We start from the raw sequence: 25,665 nt of genomic DNA, 5'->3' as shown, positions 1-25,665 counted from the left end.
TAATTAGTTTAAATACATTTATAAAACAAAATATAAGCATGTGTTTATAATTTTTATTAAGGTTTAGAAGAAAATGGTTGGATTGAATTTATTTTCCGAAACCAGAATAATGTGGTTTTTACTTCCTTTTGGATCGATGTACAAAATAACATTATGAAAGTTAGATTTACTTGCCACAAAAAAGATTAAAAATAGAACCATTTCTCTCACATGTGAAAAGTATTTACCATGAAGAAAGTAAATTATAGTATATGAAGTTTTATTTTCATTTTAAAGTGGAGGAGTTACTTTTCATAACGGGGTTTGAGACATAATATTGCTTAGGATTTAGCTTGATATAGGAGGTTACTTGTTATTTATTCTAGGTTATTATTTGTCTTTTAATGGATCTAATTATGTAAGTATTTTTGTATACCGTTAATACCTAGACCTTAAATTCTAATTTTCGTTTTGCTTTTGGTGCCTTTCAGAAAGCGCAATTATTTAATAATAATGATTGATCTTCACTGCTTCTCTTTCACTTTATGATTATTATGGTTTTAATTAAAACCCCTTTTTCAGTAATAATAAACAAAAGAAATGATGAAATTAAACTCAGCGTATGGTGCACTTAAATATTCTTCTGCTTTCAATCCCGAGATATTTATTTCTGAAGGATAAAGCAAACAATCAAATTTCAAATCAATAATGCTATATTGTGAGTAGTTGACTTTCATGTTATATATATGTGTGTATGTTTATAGTGTAAATTTTTTAATTTTATTATTGTAATTTTACATATTGTAACAAATTAATCCTCTTATTCCTAAGTTATTAATTTTAATTATTTTGAAAAGTCATTTATACTTACTTTTTTCGCAATTTAAAATTTTTCTAGACTATCAAAAACTTAAACTCATCAATTTAAAGTGGCTAACTCGATAAATTACTGTATTAAAAATTGCGTCGCTTATCTATATTTAAGAGTAGGGGCCCTTTTAATAAATCTTTTTCCACTTATGAACGTGGCACCTTATGTCACATACTCACATTATTAAGTTTTAATTGCTCGCACGTCCTTAATAAAGTATACTTTTGCCAATCTGTAAACGTGACTTCCTTTCCCATATATTATAAGTTTATAACCAAACCTTCACAAATTTCACAATTCGCCTTCTTCCTTAGACGGCAAACTCATCTACTCAATTTAATTCAGACCTATTTTCTTCCAATAATAAATTTTAGAACCTGAAGAATTAATATCTAGCAAAGCAAGAACAAGATTTCAGCAATAGCTATAACTAAAAATTTACTCTTTTGGTCATGGAAGATGTGGTACAAAAAGATCTATTTTTTCACATTCAAGAAGACTCTACCGAGTTCTTTCAAAAATGTCCGATAAAATTGGAACGATACAGAGAAGATTTCAGTACGACACTGCTAGATAATGCAACTGATTATCCTTTATCCGGCGATGAAGCAGCTGATATTAGGATGCCATCAACTAGGAAAAGGTTTGTAAATTCTTGATCTTCTGGTGGTTGGGGGTGGGGGTGGGGGTGGGGATTGAGGAAATGAATATATTAGTTCTTTCTTCCCCTCCTTCGAATTTATTCGGCGAGCACAACTCTTGCTTCGGTAGATGATGCTAATTTGTAATAACTTGTTAAATTCCACTATATATAGCCGGGGCGGAGCTAGCCCATTGAGTACGGGTTCGTCGCTTTGGTCCAATCCATATATTTGTTTTCAAAATTTCATAGAATATATACAAATTATTAATTTGTAACCCAGTAACTTAAAATGATTACAATCTTGAACCCATAAGCTTCAAATTCTGGCTCCGCCTCTGTATATAGCAGTCATGGGCTACCCTAATGCTTCTGCTTTGAATTGTTGTAGTAGGAGAGTAGCAAAGAATTAAGAGAGTAATTTCAGTGCCAATTAGCTAATGCAATGGATCAAGAAGTTATAAAGGAGAAGTTTATCCTACGTCTGATTCTTGGTCTTGGAGAAAGTATGGCCAAAAGCCAATTAAAGGATCACCTTATCCCAGGTATATTCATGTTCTTGCTCTCGATCTTTTTCCCAACTTAGTATACTCGATATATATACCCCCCCCCCCAACATACGAAGTAAGCAACACTGTTTTAGAAGGCGTGGGCGTAAGGCGAGATATTTTACATATGTTTCATCGGGGCGTAAGCCCCATAGGTATTTAATTTTTAATATTTTATAAAATAATATAATGACAATAAATATTTATAAACAGGTAAAATTACATAAAAATTGAAAAAAACTATATATACGTGTGCTCCATCCTCACAAAAAAAAAAACTAGTCAAACAATCTATTATACGCTACTTACAAACAATATTTTAAAAGGCGGGGGCGTGAGACGGAGTGTTTTACTTGATATGGGGTGATGCGTAAGCCTAGAGGCGGAGGGAATGGTGGGGGGAGCGTAAGCCCCATGGATCTTTAAAAAATTTAATTTGTAAATTAATAAAATAACACAAAAAAATAAAATATAAATTAAAAGTTAAAAATTAAAAGAAAATTAAAGGAACTCATAGAAGAATAATATCCAGCATGATTCGTAAGTATAACTAATGCATACAAATAACGTATAACGTCTTTAACTTTCAAATAATTAAAAACTTATAATTTCTTTAAAAAAATGATCAAACTCCACATTTTACCTTCCTAAAAGTAAGTAACTAATAAAATCTTATTAGTACGATAATTAAAATATTACTCCTTCATGAATAAATACAAATTAGTTTAAGATATCAAATTAATAAAAGTGTATAACAAGGACGAACAAATGAACTAAGACACGACCAATAACAAGTGAAGATATAAATTCGCAATATCATGTCTCATTATTAGAGTTATGCTCAATCTTCATATTTCTATCGATGAATAGAACTTTTATCATTAATTTGTTAAAGAATTTTAAAGGTCAACGATATTAATTAGGAAATTCAACACGTGATTTGCGTTAGAACTGTTAGGCGAGCCCCGAGCGTTGGGCGTTAGGCGTATTTAGGGCACACAGTCGGGAGCTTGGGGCGTAAGCCTTACAGAACTAAGCCCCATACATGAGCCCCATGGCGTTTTGCAAGTGCCCCGCCCAGGGGCGAGCCCCGGATGAGTCCCAAAAATACCTTTTAAAACACTGATATATATATACACACACGCTATTTAGGTAAATTCTTCATAATATATTATCACTTGAAGCTGAATGAAAATATCCAAATTCTTGCACTAAGCCATTATGGTACAAGTAAGAAGTTTTAGTCTGCCATCTTTTTTCTTTTTTCCTTTTTTCCTGCGGTTGCACCTCAAATAATTCTTTAAGTACCTTCTATCTTTCACCGAAACAAATATTTAACTGGGGGAGGGATTTCGCTCAGATTTATTAATCCTAATCTCTCAAGTTTTTTAATGTTATTTTATTGATCACTAGACCACAAACTCGTATGTACAATTTAAATATGCCTTCTGCTGAATAGTAGAAAATCTTAAAGCTATTTAACTTGCTAACATTCTAGTAAACAAGTGATTATCCATGTTAAATCTTAATTCGAACTCAACACTAAATAGTAATGATAAAAGAGCCTCAAAAAACATTTGAGTGCTTGTGAGTTGACACGGGTTGGAGTCATGGAAGTAGTCATTAACAATTGCATTAGGGTAGACTATCTATATCACACCCTTTTGAGTGCGATCCTTCCCCGAACCATGCACGAATACGTAATGCTTTGTGCATCAGATTGCTTTTTTTGAGTTGGCACTGCATATCCAGAGGCATCTTTGCAGTTAGCCGGGCTTTGTTGGGTTAAGAAGTTCAGATTCTAATTCTCAGAGAGCCAAGCTAAGGCTCATCAGAACTATCTAATGAATAAATAGATTGTATAGATCAAGACCACATTAAATTGAATCTAGTGGCTGGAACAGTTATGTTGCAAGTTGCAACTTCAATTTCCTGCGAATTTAAATTTTAAATTTGATAAGTTTAATATTTTAAGTTATTATCATCAAAGCTATTATACTTTTGAAATTATGAGTTTGAACATTTAAAATTTTAGTATTTGTTACACACACAAATGTCAAAAACACCTCCATACAAAAATAGGAATCTTTACACAAAAATAGCTAATCGGATTCATAGTTTACTTATACAGTAATAAATATATTATATGAATATACACATATTATACATTCACCGACTATTTTTAATTTAAACGATTGACGACTATATTATATACTCCATCTACCTCTACTAGTTATTCCTTGCTAAGCATGCACGCAAAGTAACATTAAGTAAGTGAAGAACACTAGAACAGGGACGAATTCACGGGTGTAAGAGCTTTCAAATCATCCTAGTTTTTTTTTTTTTGGGTAACTAAATTTTTGTATTAATCACCTTTGAATCTATACAAAGCCATAGCTAAGCAAACACAACTAGCTATCTAAATACTACCTATCAGTAAACTCTGATCTATACACTCCAACAAACATATCTCATGGCAAAACCTATTTCCATTCATTATATGGAATATATGTGTAACGTCCCGGCCGGTCATTTTGAGTATTACAGTCTCATTCCCCCATTTACTGCTCAATTTATGCTTTACAGTTATTGTATGACTTGCCGGGGTAATTGGTTCGGGTCCGGTGAGGTTTTGAAATGAATTGAGACACTTAGTCTCCAAGATGAAAACTTAAGTTGAAAAAATTGACCGGATGTTGACTTATGTGTAAACGACCCCAGAATAGAGTTTTGATGATTCCAATAGCTCCGTATGGTGATTTTGGACTTTGGAGCATGTCCGAAAAATTATTTGAAAGTCCGTAGTTTAATTAAGCTTGGAATGGCTAAAATATAAATATAAGCTTGGAAGTTTGACCGGGGAGTTGACTTTTTGATATCGGGATCAGAATCCGATTCTAGAAATTGAAATAGGTCAGTTATGTCATTTATGACTTATGTGCAAAATTTGAGGTCAATCGGACGTGACTTGATAGGTTCCGGCGTCATTTGTAGAAATTGGACGTTTCAAAGTTCATTAGGCTTGAATCTATGTGTGATTCGTGTTTTTAGCGTTGTGTGATATGATTTGAGGTTTCGACTAAGTTCGTATGATATTTTAGGACTTGTTGGTATATTTGGTTGAGGTCTTGGGGGCCTTGAGACTAGTTTCAAATAGTTAACGGATCAAAAACTGGACTTAGGAAAATCTAAAAATTTTGCTTCTGCTGTAACCGCACCTGTGAAGCTTTGATCGCAGGTGCTACACTGCAGGTATGAAAGGACCATCACAAAAGCGGCCAAGGGAGAGGTGAGCAGGGGTCGCAGGTGCGAAGATTGTGCCGCACCTGCGTGGCCGCAGAAGCGGCCTGATGGGCACAGATGCAGATTGGAGCGCAGCTGCGATGGGATTTTCCGCACCTGTGATTGCGCAGATGCGGTCCAAGGCTCGTAGAAGAGGAGGCAGTTGGGTAAGTGGATTCCGCCAAAGCGGAGATTTAGCCATAGAAGCGTCCTCGCAGAAGCGAGAAAGGGAGCCGCAGGTGCGAAAGCACTGGGCAGTGCACAAAACAGAGGAGTTCCGACAGTTTTGTCATTTTTGACATTTCAAGCACGTTTTTGGGCGATTTTTCAGAGAGAATTCACGAAAAATCTTGAGTAAGTCACTTGTTATCATTGTTAGTCAATAATATTAGATTATCATTGAGTATTTCGACTAGATTACATGATTTTGAGGTGAAATTAGAGGATTTGGGCCTAGGGATTTCAAAATAAGAATTTGAGATTTGGAGGTCGAGTTGAGGTCAGATTTAGGTAAAATTGGTATGGTTAGACTCGTGGTTGAATGAGCTTTCAGATTTTGTAACTTTTATCGGATTCCGAACCGTGGGCCCCACGAGCAAGTTTTGGGTAAAATTTTGGGTTTTTTTTTGGAAAATTTATATTTTTATATGGAATTAATTCTTATAATTTGTATTGACTGAATCGGATTATTCGTGGCTAGATACGAGGCTTCCAGAGACCAATTCATGACGCAAGAGCATAGCGGAGTAAAGAATTACACGATTTGAGGTAAGTAACACTTCTAAACTTGGTTCTGAGAGTACAAATCCCTGAATTTCGTGTTGTATGAATTGTTTGGAGATGACGTACATGCTAGGCGACATGCGTGTGGGTGTGCATCATGGAAATTGTAAATTAAATTAATTCTGTGGAGTTGCATAGTTGAATAAATGTCATTATCCGCATAACCTCCACATGTTAGGAAAATTGAGCTGGGACTCATATTAAAGATCATGTTTAGGCTACACTCGATATATTTCGGGACCCTTATGGGTCGTATTGATGTTGAATTATTTGTTTAAATTTATAATTTTATACTCAGTCATATTTATCACTTGCATATCATTTCTCAATCTCTGTTGTCATTCATTGACACTTCATATCATCATATCGGGTTGATTTTCATGTCATTGAGAGCCCGAGAGACTGGAGATTTTGAGTGATAGTTTTGTTTATTTATTTATGCCTGGATATGGATATTATAGCACTTGGGCTGAATGAGGCCCTCAGGAGTCTTCACCCCTCAGAGTGAGCGCAGTTGATATATATATCTGGGATGGATCTTCCCTGGGCATGGTTTGAGTCGGGTGAGGCTAGGCTATTAGGTACTGATTTAGCTTAGGATGCTTTGGAAAAGGTTAAATTGATTCAGGAATGACTTCGTACGGCGCAGTCTAGACAGAAGAGTTATGCCGACCGGAAGGTCCATGCTGTTGCTTACATGGTAGGAGACTCCGAGTTTCGCCTATGAAGGGTGTTATGAAGTTTGAAAAGAAGGGCAAGTTGAGTCCTAGGTATATTGGACCTTTTGAAATACTTAAGAAGATTGGGGAGGTAGCTTATGAACTTGCATTGCCACCTAACCTATCGGGTGCTCATCCAGTGTTTCATGTATCCATGCTCCGGAAGTATGTCAAAGATCCGTCTCATGTTTTGGATTTCAGCACAGTGTAGTTGGATGGTAGTTTGACCTATGATGTGGAGCCGGTGGCCATTTTAGACTGGCAGATTCGAAAGTTGAGATCAAAGAACATGGCTTCAGAAAAGTACAAGGGAGAGGCCAGCCAGTCGAAGAAGCTACTTGGGAGACTGAGCGGGAGATGCAGAGCAAATATCCATACCTATTTGAGGCTCCAGGTATGATTCTAAAGTCTTTCGAGGACGAACGTTTATTTAAGAGGGGGAGGATGTAACGACTTGGCCGGTCGTTTTGAGTATTACAACTCCGTTTGTCACGACCCAAAATCCAACTAGTCGTGATGGAACCTAACCCAACCCGTTAAGTAAGTCAATTACCAAATATCCCATTCCAATAATGATTATTAAAGCAATTTAAGTAAATAAAGGTCTTAATCTTATACAATCCCCAAGAACCGGTAGTACAAATCATGAGCTTCTAAGATTAGAGTTTACAAACGAAAGTGAAATAAATACATAGTCTATTTGAATAGTACATAAACAAAGCTGTTATAAATCTAAGGCTACCATGAACAAGAGGCAGCTACAATAGGAACGCATGTACATCTTTAAATCCGGCAACCATCGAACACAGCAACAACCACAACCAATATTTGCACGCAATGTGCAGAAGTGTAGTATCAGTACAACCGACCCCATGTACTGAGTAAGTAACAAACCTAGCCTTAGGTTGAAAGTAGTGACGAGCTTGTACCAAGGTTAGAGTCCAACTTCCATAACCAACAATAGTTCATAACAATATTAAACAAGTAATACCAGATGTAACTTATAGAATAAATGCTCAGTTAAATCGTGACTTCTGAAAATAGTTCTGCCTTTCAAGTACATTAGTGAAAATCCAAATCGTTTATTGAAGTTACCAAAATATGAATAAGTTTGAAAATAGTAATTTTTTCCAAAATCCTTTCAATAATAAATATAATGTCTCATTTTCTTTCCATATAACCAGTGTAAAACAAATGCATCACTATGTCCATCTGTCAACATGTGTGAGAAATCATGAATAATATGATACCGTACAACATGAGGAAAACACATCTCTATGCATGTATGTCATGTGTGCATGTCAATGCAATGTATCTCAGAGATTGTACTCATGTACATACACTCTCAGAGTACTAAATCTCACTGTCTCACATTCTCTCTCACTATGCTCAGCACACTCAATCACTCAGCGCTATACAATACCTGTTGCGGCGTGTATCACGATCCCTGTTTATAGTCGACTGCGCTCACTGGGATTGTGTACAGACTCATGAGGGGCTCCTATAGCCCAAGCGCTAAAAGTACGGGCAACTCACGTATTGCACGGACAACTCACGTGCTATAATATCATATCTGGATCCGCACGGACAACTCACGTGCTGCACGGATAACTCACGTGCTATAATAATATCTGGATCCGCACGGACATCTCACATGCTGCACGGACAACTCATGTGCTATAATAATATCCGAATCTGCACGGACAACTCACGTGCTGCACGACCAACTCACGTGCTATAATAAAGCCTATAAGGCCTGCTGTAGGCGGGCAACCCCGATCCACATAATAATTCTCACAATCAGGCCCTCGGCCTCAATTAGTCATCAATCTCTCTAGTCTTTCTCTCATGGGCTCACAATGCCATAAAAATAGTCCCAAAATGATGATATGATGTATCAATAAATAACAACAGAGACTGAGATACGATGTGTAATGACATGAATATGACTGAGTATAAATTTTCAATTGAAAATAAATAATTCACAGCAATATGACTCTGTGGGTCCCAATAATACTAGCACATAGTCTCAACGTGATTTTTATTATACTTTTCAGCTCAATTTCTTTAACACATAAAATCGCATGGAAAATGCCAAGATTATTTAACTACAAAATTCTACATAAACAATTATGTTACAATTTCTATAGTGCACGCCCACACGCCCGTCACCTAGCATGTGCGTCACCTCCCAACAATTCACATAATACTTATATTCAGGGTTCATACCCTCAACTCCAAAATTAGAAGAGTTACTTACCTCGAACAAGCCAAATCCCATGTCGACCAAGCTAATCAATGCTCCAAAAATTCCATTATGCGCGTATCAACTTCCAAACGGCTCGAATCTAGTCACAATTAATTTGATTCAGCCCAAAAAAGTTATAGGGTTTAATTCCATATCAAAATACTAATATTTCCACAAAATCCGAAATTACCTCCCAAAAATCACCCGTGGGGCCCACATCTCGGAATCCGACGAAACTCACAAAATCCGACAACCCATCCAATTACGAATTCAACCATACTAATTTCACTCAAATCCGACTCTGAATCGGTGTTCAAATCTCGAAAATTTATTTTATGAAGTTTTTACAATTTTTCCCAAATTTTCACCTCAAAGTACTAATCAGATGATGAAATCATTGATATATTCATGTATATTAACCAAATTCGAGTTAGAATCACTTACCCCGATGAATTTCTTTAAAAAACCCACGAAAAATCACCACAAACTGAGCTCCCTAGGTCCAAAATATGAAATAATACCCTAAACCTCGGATATATAGTACACCTCTTATCTCCCACTTCGCGGTCAGCGAAATTCCAACCGCGACCGCGTCCCAGGTCCCGCGGACGCGAAAAATTAGCGCTGTCCGTGAAAAATCTTGGGGTTGCACTGCCAGGCTTTAGTATTTTGGCGATCACTTTCTCTACAAATGTCCAAATGATGAATTCTTTATCTTTCTGGAAACTAGACACGAAGGGCTACAATTTTAGTTTTTAAATCATCTCAAAATTCCTTGTAGATCAAAAGATATAGGCTTCCGAAGTCGGACCAGCGGATCTGCAGAACTTCCAACCGCGGTCCGCGAAATTTTGCCGCGGTTTGCGGAATTCTGCCGTTGTCCGCGAAATTCCAAGTGCGGCCGCGAAATTCTACTGCGGTTCGCGCCTCCCCTTCGCCTCAGCCCAAAATGCGCGGTCCGCGCCCCCAAAAGTGCCAGAACAATATTAGAGTGCCGAAATGGCCGGACTCGCTCAAAACTCACCCCGAAACTCATCCGGAACCTCCCGGACACAAACCATATATGAATTTCAATCATAAAATACACTACGGACCTGCTCGCGCACTCAAAACACTAAAAAGAGGTCGTCTTGACTCGATATTGACCATGGCCAAACTCCCAAATTTCTTAGCTTTATTAATCTCTCAACCAATGATCCAAAAATACACCCAAGCCCCTCGGGACCTCAACCAAATATAACACGGACCTACTCGAGGCCTCAAATCACATCAAATAACTTCGAAATGTCGAATCGTACCTCAAATAAAAATCTATGAACTTTGAACTTTCAAATTCTATATCTTGTGCCAAAACACATCAAATCAATCCGGAATGACTTCAAATTTTGCACACAAGTCAGATTTTACATTACGGTCCTATTCCAATTTCCAGAATCGGATTCCGCCCCCGATATCAAAAAGTCAACCCCCGGTCAAACTTCCCAAAAATTCAACTTTCGGTATTTCAAGCCAAATTCTACTACGTACCTTCAAATAATTTTCCGGACACGCTCCTAAATCCAAAATCACCATAAATAGCTATTGGAATCATCAAAACTCCATTCCGGGGTCGTTTACACATAAGTCGACATCTGGTCACTATTTTAACTTAAGTTTTCAATTATGAGACTAAGTATCTCATTTCATTCCGAAATCCTTCCAGACCCAAACCAACTAACCCGATAAGTCATAAACCAATTGTAAGGCATAAATTGAGCAATAAATAGGAGAACGGGGTTGTGATACTCAAAACGACCGGTCGGATTGTTACATTGTTCCCCCATTTACTACTCAATTTATGCTTTACAGTTGGTTAATGACTTGCTGGGGTAATTGATTTGGGTCCGGTGAGGTTTTGAAAGGAATTGAGACACTTAGTCTCCAAGATGAAAACTTAAGTTGAAAAGGTTGACTGGATATTGACTTATGTGTAAACGACCTTGAAATAGAATTTTGATGATTCCAATAGCTCCGTATGGTGATTTTGGACTTAGTAGCGTGCCCGAAAAATTATTTGAAAATTCGTACTGGAATTAGGCTTGATATGGCGAAAGTTGAATATTTGGGAAGTTTGACCGGGGGGTTGACTTTTTGATATCGGGGTCGTAATCCGATTCTGAAAATTGGAATAGGTCCGTTATGTCATTTATGACTTGTGCGCAAATTTGAGGTCAATTGGACGTGATTTGATATGTTCCGGCATCGTTTGTAGAATTTGGAAGTTTCAAAGTTCATTAGGCTTGAATCTATGTGTGATTCGTATTTTTAGTATTGTGTGATGTGATTTGAGGTTTCGACTAAGTTCATATGATGTTTTAGGACTTGTTGGTATATTTGGTTGAGGTCCCGAGGGCCTCGGGCGAGTTTCGTATGGTTAACGGATCGAAAATTAGGACTTAAGAAAATCTGAAATTTTTTGCTTCTGCTGTAACCGCACCTGCGAAGCTTTGATCGCAGGTGCGACACCTCAGGTGCGCAAGGACCATCGCAGAAGCGGCCAAGGGAGAGATGAGAAGAGGTCGCAGGTGCGTGGCCGCAGAAGCAGGCTGATGGGCGCAGATGCGGACTGGAGTGCAGGTGCGATGGGATTTTTCGCACCTGCTATTGCGTAGATGCGGTCCAAGGCTCATAGAAGCAGAGGTAGTTGGGTAAGTGGATTCCGCCGAAGCGGAGATTTAGCCATAGAAGCGGCCTCACAGAAGTGAGAAAGGGAGCCGCAGGTGCGAAAGCACTGGGCAGTGCACAAAACAGAGGAGTTCCGACAGTTTTGTCATTTTTGACATTTCAAGCACGTTTTTGGGCGATTTTTCAGAGAGAATTCACAGAAAATCTTGAGTGAGTCACTTGTTATCATTGTTAGTCAATAATATTAGATTATCATTGAGTATTTCGACTAGATTACATGATTTTGAGGTGAAATTAGAGGATTTGGGCCTAGGAATTTCAAAATAAGAATTTGAGATTTGGAGGTCGAGTTGAGGTCAGATTTAGGTAAAATTGGTATGGTTAGACTCGTGATTGAATGAGCTTTCAGATTTTGTAACTTTTGTCGGGTTTCGATCCGTGGGCCCCACGAGCAAGTTTTGAGTAAAATTTTGGGTTTTTTTTTGGAAAATTTATATTTTTATATGGAATTAATTCCTATAATTTGTATTGACTGAATCGGATTATTCGTGGCTAGATACGAGGCTTCCAGAGACCAATTCATGACGCAAGAGCATAGCGGAGTAAAGAATTACACGATTTGAGGTAAGTAACACTTCTAAACTTGGTTCTGAGAGTACAAATCCCTGAATTTCATGTTGTATGAATTGTTTGGAGATGACGTACACGCTAGGCGACATGCGTGTGGGTGTGCATCATGGAAATTGTGAATTAAATTAATTCTGTGGAGTTGCATAGTTGAATAAATGTCATTATCCGCATAACCTCCACATGTTAGGAAAATTGAGCTGGGACTCATATTAAAGATCATGTTTAGGCTACACTCGATATATTTCGGGACCCTTATGGGTCGTATTGATGTTGAATTATTTGTTTAAATTTATAATTTTATACTCAGTCATATTTATCACTTGCATATCATTTCTCAATCTCTGTTGTCATTCATTGACACTTCATATCATCATATCGGGTTGATTTTCATGTCATTGAGAGCCCGAGAGACTGGAGATTTTGAGTGATAGTTTTGTTTATTTATTTATGCCTGGATATGGATATTATAGCACTTGGGCTGAATGAGGCCCTCAGGAGTCTTCACCCCTCAGAGTGAGCGCAGTTGATATATATATCTGGGATGGATCTTCCCTGGGCATGGTTTGAGTCGGGTGAGGCTAGGCTATTAGGTACTGATTTAGCTTAGGATGCTTTGGAAAAGGTTAAATTGATTCATGAACGACTTCGCACGGCGCAGTCTAGACAGAAGAGTTATGTCGACCGGAAGGTCCATGCTGTTGCTTACATGGTAGGAGACTCCGAGTTTCGCCTATGAAGGGTGTTATGAAGTTTGAAAAGAAGGGCAAGTTGAGTCCTAGGTATATTGGACCTTTTGAAATACTTAAGAAGATTGGGGAGGTAGTGGTTCCAAGTCTGCACTGATATCCTCTTTCTTTATAGCCATTGATGCATTTTGCTCCATATAGACTTAGTAAAGTCACACTCAGTAAAAAGATGATCCCTTGTTTCCACTTGATTCTGACATACTATACAAGTAGGATCAACTGTTAATCCCCAAGTCGCCAGTCAATCAGTTGTAGATGTGTAATTTCTAGTTTTGCACACCTTGGATGAAACTGAGATGATCTATTATCTTTCAACTCATTGAGCTTTCTTCTTAAATACTCCAAAGCAATTGCAAACAAAAAAGGAGACATTGGGTCTCCTTGTCGAAGACCTCTTGCTGCATTGAAAGGTTCACTTGGCTCACCATTAATCATCACAATATAGTTTACTGTTTGGACACACTCATTTACCTATGTAATAAACTGCTCCGGAAAGCCTAGCTTTACAAGAACCTGCCTCAGAAATGGCCATTATACAGAGTCATATGCTTTGCACATCGATTTTAATCATGCATCTGGGAGATACATTCTTCCTTGTGTAAGATTTGATAAGCTCGTGAGCAAGGATGATATTGTCTTCTATTTTTCTGTCTGGGATAAAACCTGTCTGGGCTTCACAAATGATGTTTGGTACCACACCTTGCAATCTGGAAGCTAATATTTTAGCAATCAATTTGTATAGGACAATACAACAAGCAATAGGTCTATACTCTTTAACTAAAGTATTGTTAGTCTTTGGGATCAGAGTAATGACGGTACAGTTTATTGCCTTACACAATTTTCAAGTTTTGAAGAATTCCTTTATAGCTTCCACTATTTCTGCTTTCACTATTGACCATACTTTCTTGAAGAAGTAAGCATTATATCTATCTACACCTAGTAAGCATTATATCCATCTACACCTGGTTTGTTATTTCGTATGGGGATAAGCCTTCATAGATCTCTTGTTAAGTCACCAAAGCATCCTATTCGAATTAGATATAATTATAAATAAATAAATTGACATCTAAATTACTTTTGTGCTCATTATCATAAAAAGAATAGTTCATTCTATCCATTATTTGTCTTTTAAGAATTGAATACCTTTTAAAAAGTATATTCAATAATCTCAATACAAAAGTATTTGACTAAACTATTCTTTATATATCTTTCTTTAAACATATCGCTTAATTAACACTTCATTAATTGAAATGGTACGAGTAAATTTGGAAAAATAAATAAATGATTAATTTATACTTTTAAATGTCAAATATTTTAAAACAAATTCAATTTGTTAAAATAATAAAATCTGAATAGGAAGTAGTACTATTGAATATAATTATCCTCCAACTCAATGGTTAAAATCATGAACTTGCTTTCCTAATCAAGGAATATACTTTCAATCTCTTTGCAATAATGGTTAATGTGGATGTCCCTATAAGAAGGATCCATTATTGACATAGTTCTATTATTAAATTTAGAGACAGATCTAAGATTTAAGTTCTCAGTTTACTTGTTAGGTATTAGATAATTTTATCAACCGTGACATTTAGACATATAGATAAAATTGCTCGATAGTTTTTATTTTGATGGAATTTGAACTCTAGTCGTATATGATTTTCATTTCACGTTATTATGAATTTAAGTTATATGTGCATGGATTGTAGGGTCCAGGGAAGGGTCGGACCACAGAGGTCTATTGTACACAGCCTTACCCTACATTTTTGCAAGAGGTTGTTTCCACGATTCGAATCCCGTGACCTCCATATATATATATATATATATATATATATATATATATATATATATATATATATATATATATATATATATATATATATATATTTATTTATTTATTTTTAGTATATGTTCGTCAATCCACATTTATCTCCTTTTTGTTATGAAAATAATTATATTGTGGATGTCCATTTATTACTTCCAGAAAAAGATTATCCATTTAGTACTCTGTTGAAGTTGATCTACAAGCAGCTGATGCAGGCAGGTTGCACGAAGCTCAATGAAATAATTTGCAGCAACTTCTTATTAAACAGGCAGGTTGCAAGTAGCTCATACAGACAACTTACAAGCAGCTAAAGAAAAGCCTTGCAGCTGCTTCCTGAAACGCCTCGCAGCTGCTTCCTTTCTTCTATAAATAGAGGAATTTTCAGTTCATTATGTACATGAGTTTGAAGTTGAATAAAAATATCAATCTCCCTCTATACTTGTCTTCGGTTTCTTTACTTTACAGTCTTTATTTTATAACACGTTATCAGCACGATGCTCTAACCAACTGAGCACTTACTTCGAATTTAATTTCTATTTCAGTGTTCATCTCCGATGTAAGGCGGCGCTCTTACGTTCGTGGTTAGATCTTGTTTATTCCTAGCATCATAAGGCATATTATATCCTTGAGGTGGTGAGTTTTTCTTATTGGCAGTAGTGATGTAGATATCACTTACATCTGGAGTGGTCAAATTTGTGTAATTTAATTTGAGCCTTTTGCTTATATTTTAATATATTTTATCATCGCTTGCTTGGTTATACGTTACGTATACAGTACCTATTTTGGTGTTTGTTTTCATCCTTATTATCTTAATAAAGGATTATAAAGTGCATAACATTATTAGATCCACTTAAACTCCAGCAGAGTTTGCAAGAAATATACAACCACCAAAAGTGGTTATGTTTCGTATATCTCATTGTAACTAAATTTTGTTAACAACCAGAAGTGGTCTATGCCTATGACCACCAGAAGTGATAATTTAGGCTTTCTACGGTTACAATTAAAGATAAGTTAGAGAAATATTCTCTATATTACATGCATGCCTCGATTTGCTCATGAAGTAGTAATGTTTTAAAAGAGGTTGAAGCATCACAATTGATGTAATTAATGCGCGTTCAGATAATTATATTCGATTTCCTAAAGAATGAGAATTTTTGATAAATATTAATCCATTCCCTGAAGTGAATGTGATAATATTAATAAAGTCGTAAATATGAACGTGCTCTTGATGTTAGTATATTATAATTCACCTCCAGAAGAGGTAATATGATTGAGAGAATATGTACTCAATTTTTCGTATTTCAATTTGTTCTTGAAGAAGTAACACAATTGAATTTTTTTCTCGAAGCAGGAAAATATTATGAAAGTGTGTCTTTCTGTGCGTAAATAAAATAATGAGCTATTCAAAGTTATTTTTGAAGCACATTTTCATTCCCTGTGGTGAATGAAGAAATACCACAACTCACCTCCGGAAGAGCTAGAATAAGAGATGATATAAATATTATTTTCCTGGCATAAAGATCATTGTCGCACGTACCTGTTATACGTAAAACATCTTGGATAATTTTATTAAGTATCATTCTAAGGCAAAATCATTATTGAGTTCCCCGAAGGAAATAACAACTCGTGTATCTTTCCTTAAAAGATGCAATGACTATGTGGTTGTCATATTGATACAAAATATTCAGATGTTAATGATATTTCTCCTTGAAGGAGATATTTGTCACAAAGTTAGTGGTAGAAATATTAAAATTCTTAATTTTTGTCATTTATAAATTTAGAATTAGTTTTATATTGTTCATTTGATTATGATTTTCTCTCATGATACCAGAAGTGTCTGAGCTATATTTGATAATACAAAATATATTAACAACTCCTGAAGAGCTAATTGTTTGTCTAGAAGACACATGACACCAGTGGTGTCTGATAAATATTAGATTGTGGATAATAAAGGAAGGCTCTCGAAGAGCTTATATACAAATATGTCATTCATATTATATGATTATGGTCATAACATATGTTGTAGTAAACCTGAAGTTTACTAATACAAATGGCTATCATATTGAGACTACAAATGATTAAAAGATTGAAAATTTTCATGTTTCCACAATCATATGGGGTAAATATGTATGTGAGAAGTTACCCGCCTTATTCTTCAAATTTGTACTACTTCATGTATCACAGTAAATCAGAAGTTTACTGATGCAAAAGTTTATGCTATAGTAAACCAGAAGTTTACTTAGAGATAACACATACCATGATAAACTGAAGTTTTCATTTGTCATTTTTAAATGAGCTATTTGAGAATTCAGATAAGCATATACTGAAGAACTAGAAGATTCTTCAATAATTCTCTTGTGTTGCTTGTTCTCATAATAACTTGATTATACCAACTAAAGTTGGGACTAAAATCCCCGAATTCTGAAATATATAAAAGGTGATTATGGGCTCATTCACCTATCATGTGAACCACTTATAGATGCATATATAAGATGGTTACATATATGTTTATTGTCAACATGTAGTTTGACATTTGAAATTGTCTTTCTCAATTAAGAGCATAATTTTCAGATTATGAAATCAAGATAGTTCATCTTGATAATGCTGGTTTATATCCAAGCTAATTTAGCATTGAATACCTCATATTAATGGCTAAACTATTGCTTATGATAACAAAGCCTCATGTGTTGGTCTAAGATTTTCTAAATTGCATACAAGTGTTAGACCAATAAAATATGATAAGTTCTCCCCTCTCAATTGGTTTAGGATCAGAAACCAAATATTTTTATTATCTAATAACTTTTGATGTGTGGTATATGATTAATTTCTCTACCATAATGCACAAAGATATGTTTCCCAAAGAAGATTGGGGATATGAGTTAGTTTTTCTAACATTTGGGGGATGAAATAAACAGCTGAAAATATGCTATATGAATCGAATTATCATTAATATGATCCTCGCCTAGAAGATAGTTCAAGTCAAATGCCAGAAGCATTTGCTGATCCAAAATTAAATATCATATTTCAGCTGCAAATGCTCATATTAAAATTAAAACTCGTGAAGGGTAAAGTTTACTGCACGCATGAAGCGTAGTAAACCGATCGGTTCCAAAGGTAACAATCCTTGAAAAGGATAGGAGCAAATGATCATAATGAGGAGGAAATGAGCTCTAGAAGAGCCCACAATATAACATTTTATGAAACTCTAGAAGAAGTTCAGGTACCTGAAAATAAAGAAAGTGATGAGATCTCAACAAGTTATGTCGCTTGCGAACCGATATGAAATGATCGTCGACGATATATCTGATACAATATAGTGCACAATATTGTAAAAGATTGTGAGGATCAGAACCAGCAATCTAGACACTTGAAGATGTCATGCCATTTAGATACAAGTCATAACCTATATGACTCATTTGATTAAATCCATATGAAGATCCCTGAAGGATTTAAAATGCCTGAAGCATATAGTTCAAAGTCTCGAGAAATGTATTCGATAAGATTACAAAGGTCTTTGTGCGTTTTAAAGGAATCCGGGCGCATATGGTATAATCGTCTCAGAGCATATTTGCTAAAAGAAAGTTACGTAAGTGATGTTATTTGTCCATGTATTTTTATAATGAAAATGTCATCAGAATTTGTTATACATGTTTATGTTGATGACATAAATCTCTTTGGAAAGCTCCAAAAGGCAATTGGATATCTTAAGAAAGAATTTGTGATGAAAGATCTTGGAAAGACAAAGCTTTGTCTTGGACTGCAAATTGAACATTTAGCAAACAGGATCTTTATGCATCAATCTGCCTATACAAAAAGGGTCTTAAAACGCTTTTACATGGACAAAGCGCACCCATTGAGTACACCAATAGTTGTTCGATCACTTGAAGTGAATAAGGACCCGTTCCGACCTCCAGAAGAGGATGAGAAACTTCTTGGTCCTGAAACACCCTATCTCAGTGCAATTGGTGCACTAATGTATCTTGATAATGCTACAAGGCCTGACATAGCATTTTCTATTAATTTACTGGCAAGATATAGTTCTTCTCCTACACGGAGACATTGGAACAGGATTAAGCATATATTACGATATTTAAAGGGAACTCTTGATATGAGTTTATTTTATGCTAACAAAGATAGTGCAGATCTTGTTGGTTATGCAGATGCAGGTTATTTATCTGACCCCATAAAGCTAGATCTCAAATCGGGTACGTTTTTACATGTGGTGGTACTATCATATCATGGCGCTCCACAAAGCAATCTATTGCTGCTAATTCTTCAAATCATGCTGAAATAATAGCTATTCATGGAGCAAGTAGGGAATGCGTATGGTTGAGATCAATGATTCATTTTATTCGAGAAAAATATGATTTGGAATGTGAGAAAAGACCCACAATTTTATACGAAGACAATGCTGCATGCATAGCCCAATTGAAGGGAGAATTTATAAAAGAAGATAGAACGAAGCACATTTCACCAAAATTATTCTACACACACGATCTTCAGAAAAATGGTGACATTGATGTGCAACAAATCAGTTCAAGTGACAATCTGGCAGATTTATTCACTAAATCTTTACCAACTTCAACTTTTGAGAAGATGTTATACAAGATTGGAATGCGGAGACTTAAATATTTAAAATAAGATTTTCATTAGGGGGAGTAAAATACGCGATGTACTCTTTTTTCCTTACTAAGGTTTTTTCCCCCACAGGGTTTTCCTTAAAAGGTTTTTAATGAGGCAGCTAGCAATGCGTATTACTAAATATGTGTACTCTTTTTTTTCATTAGGATTTTTTCCCACAGGGATTTTTTTCGTAGTAAGATTTTAATAAAGCACATTATCTTTTAATGAACATCCGAGGGGGAGTGCTATAAAAATAATTATATTGTGGATGTCCATTTATTACTCCGCTATAGATGATCTTCCTGAAGAAGATTATCCATTTAGTACTCTGTTGCAGTTTATCTACAAGCAGCTGATGCAGGCAGGTTGCAAGCAGCTGAATGAAATGATTTGCAGCAGCTTTTTATTAAACAGGCAGGTTGCAAGCAGCTCACACAGACAACTTACAAGCAGCTAAATAAAAGCCTTGCAGCTGCTTCCTGAAAAGCCTCGCAGCTGCTTCCTTTCTTCTATAAATAGAGGAATTTTCAGTTCATTATGCACATGAGTTTGAAGTTGAATAAAAATATCAATCTCCCTCTATTCTTGTCTTCGATTTCTTTACTTTACAGTCCTTATTTTATAACACTTTTAATATTATTGCAAGTAATTGTTGCATGCAGGGCATATTACCGATGTAGCAGCTCAAAAGGTTGTCCAGCCAAAACACTAGTAGATCGTAGCCACCGTGACCCCACTGTGCTCCTTATCACCTACTCTTCCGACCACAACCACTCTCTTCCCTCCGCCTCTGCTGCCGCCCCTATACACCGCCACACTGCCACCCCCACCACCAACACCGTCACCACAGACACTAATGTTTCCGCAACTACTCCATAAGATCAATTGGCTGTCTTCCACGACTTCCCAGAGATCACTAAAGAATTGGATTGGTTCTCGGATGTGGGGTCCATATTCACCGAGAGCACGTCGTCGGTGGTAGGGTCCACGTGGCTTGATAGTGACGTGGCTCTCATCTTGCCAATTGAAGAGGAGGATTGGTCTTTCTTCGGTGATTTGGGATAGTTGCCGGAATGTTCGGTGGTTTTCCAGCGGTATAGTGTGGAGTCACCCTGTAACGACGGTACAGGATAACTAAACATGGGCGTCAAATTTTCATATTAAACAATGGAATATGAGATGGTGCACACAGAAACGAAACTCTTTTTTAATCATTTGGTCTTTTCTACGACAAACATATCTTCTTCTTTTTTTAATATGTAAAGTTCACGTAAATTTGAAAAAAGAAAGAAGAAAAAGATATTTTTTGATAGGTTATACGTATCTCTGTTCTATTTTGATGATCTAACAAACTTTTTGATAAGAACCAGATAAGAAACATGTTACACATCCTCAAGTACTTAAATAAAAACAAGTCTCGGTTTGGGGATGTGGTTCAACTCTTCAGATTCAAAGGAACAACAGAGGGAACAGATGGCCACCAGTTCCCATTGGTGACTGTACAAGTCAACTCCCCACAGCTGTAAAGTTGCTGCCTGTACACGTAACAATGCAAAAACAATGCAACAATCAACTTTATGGGGAATGCCCTTTACCTAACTTGCCTACATCATTCAAGTGATGTCACAAATGGGTTATTTACATCAAGCAAAGGTAAAACAAAACACTTGCACATTCAAGAATCGATCAAGCATTTTCTCTCAAGTCTGTGCCAATCTTGCAAGTGATTCTCAAGGGCATCAAGAACAAAGAACAACATAACGAAGGATCATTTTCATGTATTGAGTCATTACATGTACTTAGTTGTGTTGCACCTTTGTTAAAGTTCCTTACTTGTAATTCCTACTTAGTTTAGTTAGAAGCATTGTGTAGAAAATCTTTGTAAATCATAAACCCTTGTGTTTGTGTCTTGGCTAGAGTTAGTCGAGTTGTAAAGTCTTTATAATAGAGTTATTACAAAATGGCTTGTAATAGAGTTGTTACAAGTTAGTGAGGGATTAAGAGGTTAATTCCTATGTTACAATAGGTTGTAATCTAAGGTTTGTTCAGTAGTGAAGTTAAAATCCTACAAGGGTAGGTCGTGGTTTTTAATCCCGTGAGCTGAGAGTTTTCCACGTAAAACTTCTTTGTCTCATTTACCTAGTGTAGTGTGCGTGTGTTCTGTGAAAACTAATAGAGAATATGGTTCTCTATATAGTTTGGTGGACCCTCGAATTCTATCAATTGGTATCAGAGCGGGTTCTTTCTATCAGGCTAACACCTAGAAAGGATCCTCATGGATTCTCCACCAAACTTTGAAGAAAGTCAGTCTACCTACAGGCCACCAAGGTTCAGTGGACAGTATTATGGATGGTGTAAGACTAGGATGCACGACTTCATCATGGTTGAAGATTTAGAGCTATGAGATGTTATCTGTGACGGACCCTTTGTCCCCACCAAGAATCTTGGCGACCTAGCTGTAGCCATTCCCAAGATGAGGAAGGAATTCAATGACGCTGATTGAAAGGCCATAGAAAAGAACTTTCATGCAAAAAACATTCTTGTATGTGGCACTGGTCCTGACGAATATAACAGGATATCGGCATGCCAATCAACAAAAGAAATCTGGGAGGCTCTTCAGACACCTCACGAAGGAACAACACAGGTTAAGCAATCTAAGATCGACATACTCACAACTGAATACGAGCTCTTCAGGATGAAATATGATGAATCCATCCAAGATATGCGTACTCGCTTCATCTCCATCATTAATGAGCTTCACTCTCTTGGTGAAACTATTTTAAGAAACAAGCTTGTCAGGAAAATCCTTAGTGTACTGCCCAGTTCTTGGGAAAGCAAAGTGAATGCCATTACAGAGGCGAAGGACTTGTAGACACTGACCATAGATGAACTTATCGGCAATCTGAAAACATATGAAATGAAGAAGAAGAAGAAGAAGAAGAAGAAGGACAATGAAAGAAGAGAACCCCAAAGGGAGAAGAACCTGGTCCTCAAGACAGACAACAATGATTCAATTGGTGAGGATGGTGATATGGCTTACTTGACAAGAAGATTCCAGAAGATGGTTTGCAGGAATGGAGGCATTCCAAAAAGAGGAAGTTCTAGCAAGCCAAAACATTATGACCTCTGCCATAAATATGGCAAGCCAGGACACTTCATCAATGATTTCCCTCTCCTAAAGCAATATCAGTACAAAACAACTTTGACAAAGTAGCTAAGAGGAACCTGGTTCCTGATAAATGCTTCAAGAGAAAGAATGTTGCTGACAATGTTGTAAAGCAAGCTCTTGCTGCATGGGGAGACTCCTCCAGCGAATCTGAAGAAGAAAATGATCATGGTGATAGTTAAATTATGGCAATGGAAAGTGAAGCAACTGAGTATGACATGGCTCAGTCTGATGATGATGAAGATGACGACGATGATGAGGTAAATTTTTCTGGATGTTCAGAGAAATCTGAAATCTTATTCTCCTAAAAATCTCATGTCTTTGGCAAATGTGTTAATTAATGCTTATCACAATATTATAAATGATAAAGACGCTTTAACTGTGGAGTTAGGAGAAGCAGAACAAACCAGAGATGACTTAGTAATCGTTGTTGTTGATTTAAAGGAAACAATTGAGAACCTGAAGAAAGAGAAGGATTCCTTAGATGAAACAATTGCACATATAGAATATGAAAGAGATGATCTAATGGTCGTTGTGGTAGACCTAAAATAGGCCTTTAAGTGTGTAAGAAAGGAAAAAGAAGTCTTAGCTGAGAGAGTTGCTAACATTGAGCATGAGAGAGATGACCTATTAGTGGTGGTAGTGCACTTGAAGGAAACAATTGGGGAACTTAAAATGGAGAGTAGGCCTGAAAATTCTCAAAAGGGAAAGGAAGTTGCAAGTGAGGCACACCTTAGGCTTGAAGATGAGCTAAAATCAGTGAAATCTAGTCTATATGCCGAACTTGAGAGAAACAGACAGCTTCAGGAAGATCTAGGTAGAGTTAAGAATGATCTAGAAAAATCACTCAAGTTGACCTGATCCTCTGATGCTATCACTGCCTTGTATAAAAATAATGGGAAAAACATGCAAGGGATAGTGTTCCAAAGGGAAACAAATCCTTACAACCCTCATAGCAAGTATGTTACTGTACCTGATAACTGGCTTTGCACTCATTATGGTAACACTGGGCACTTTAAGGAAACCTGTAAGGCCAAGTTTCAGTCTCAACAGAAAAACAAAGTTTTTTCTAAAAAGGTAACAACTATTAGAGAACCTGGTCCCTTATATAAAACTCGTGTGATGCCTGCTTGGACCAAGAAGTTGCTGATTCATCTCTTTTCTCATTACAAGGGACCCAAACTTGTTTGGGTTCCTAAGCCTAACTCTTGATTTCCTTGTGTAGGGAACAAGAAAGGGAGCAGCCAAAAATGATACATGGATAGTGGCTGCTCGAAGCACATGACTGGAAGCACAAATAATTTCCTTTCACTCAAAGTCCTATAAGGAGGGAGTGTATCCTTTGAAAACGGAAAAAAGGGATATATTCTGGGAATTGGAAGAATTGTGAAGTCTCTTTCTCACTCAATTAAAAATGTGTACAACGTGACTGGATTGAAGTACAACATGTTAAGTGTCTCCCTAATCTGTGACAAGGGAAACAAGAGTGGTGATCTCAGCCCTCTAAGTGTTGCTGATGATGATGCTGAACTATGGCACAGAAGGATGGGTCATGCAAATTTCACGTTGCTGAACAAGTTGGCCAAGAAGGACCTGGTTCATGTCCTACCCAACTCAAGCTTCAAGGATCACAAAGTGTGCGATGCAATATGTTGAGTAAAGTATACCTGTGATCTTTGATGAATCTCACCACTCATGTGGGAAGGATTCACATGATAAGATTGACCAAGAGTGAGAACACTCAATTGTCCCTCGTAAAGTCATTGACATGGCAAATGGAAAACCTGACATGATGAGTTAGGTCAAGGATTCAAATGACAATGGTACAGATGAATCTCCAGCTGACATAGACGACCCCGGTTCCTCAATCACAACAACTGAAGCTGAAAATAGAGTTGCTGATGTAGATCAAGGGACCTCACATGCAGAGAGAGAATCACATTCAGAAATACCTGGACCATCCCACAACAAGATTCGGGTGTCTAACTGGAAATACAAAAGTTCACATTCTCTGGAAAATGTGATCACTCCTCTTGATTCAGGAATTCAAACCAGATCAAAGGCAACAAACGCGCTTGTCTTCTCAGCTTTTCTCTCTCAAATTGAGCCCAAGCATATCAAGAAAGCATTAAAAGATGCTGATTGGATTACAGCTATGCAAGAAAAACTCCATCAATTTAAGAGGAACGGTGTATAGCACCTGGTTCCACGACCTGCTGACAGAACTGTTATAGGAACCAGGTGGGTATTCGGGAACAAACTTGATAAGTTTGGAAACACAACAAGAAATAAGGCAAGGCTTGTAATTCAAGAGCTACAATCAGGAAGAAGGGATTGACTATGATGAAACTTTTGCTCTAGTTGCTCGAATGGAAGCTATCAGAATCTTTATAGCCTTTGCATCACATATGGAATTCACACTATTCCAAATGGATGTTAAAAGTGCATTTCTGAATGGGTTCCTAAAAGAAGAAGTTTATGTCAAGCAACCTCCTGGATTTGAGGGTCACGAGCATCCTGAGCATGTGTTCAAACTGGACAAGGCACTGTATGGGCTAAAGCAGGCTCCCCAGGCTTGGTATGAAAGGTTGTCAAAATTCCTTCTAGAAAATGGCTTTACAAGAGGGAAAATTGACAACACTCTTTTTCTGAAGAAACGAGGGAGGAATCTACTCATTGTTAAAGTATATGTTGATGATATCATTTTCGGAGCCACAACTGACTCTCTTTGTGAAGAGTTTGCAAAACTCATGGGGAGTGAGTTCGAGATGAGTATGATGGGAGAATTAAATTTCTTCCTAGGACTTCAAGTGAGGCAATCTCAAAGGGGGAGATGGATAAGTCAGCAGGAGTACATCAAGGAGCTGCTGAAAAGGTTTGACATGGAAGCATCAAAAGTTATTGACACTCCTATTGCCACAACTACTCATCTAGACATGGATGA

At 36.8% G+C, this 25,665-nt stretch overlaps 1 pseudogene; it reads left to right on the top strand.

Annotated features, from left to right (window-relative positions):
• Positions 1-1,302: 1,302 nt before the first annotated feature.
• Positions 1,303-20,689, top strand: LOC107780975 (putative WRKY transcription factor 69; annotated as a pseudogene).
• Positions 20,690-25,665: the final 4,976 nt, after the last annotated feature.

The sequence above is a fragment of the Nicotiana tabacum genome, chromosome 12 (assembly GCF_000715075.1).
Source record: "Nicotiana tabacum cultivar K326 chromosome 12, ASM71507v2, whole genome shotgun sequence".
Lineage (NCBI taxonomy): Eukaryota > Viridiplantae > Streptophyta > Magnoliopsida > Solanales > Solanaceae > Nicotiana > Nicotiana tabacum.
This window is presented reverse-complemented; position numbering and strand designations above follow the sequence as displayed.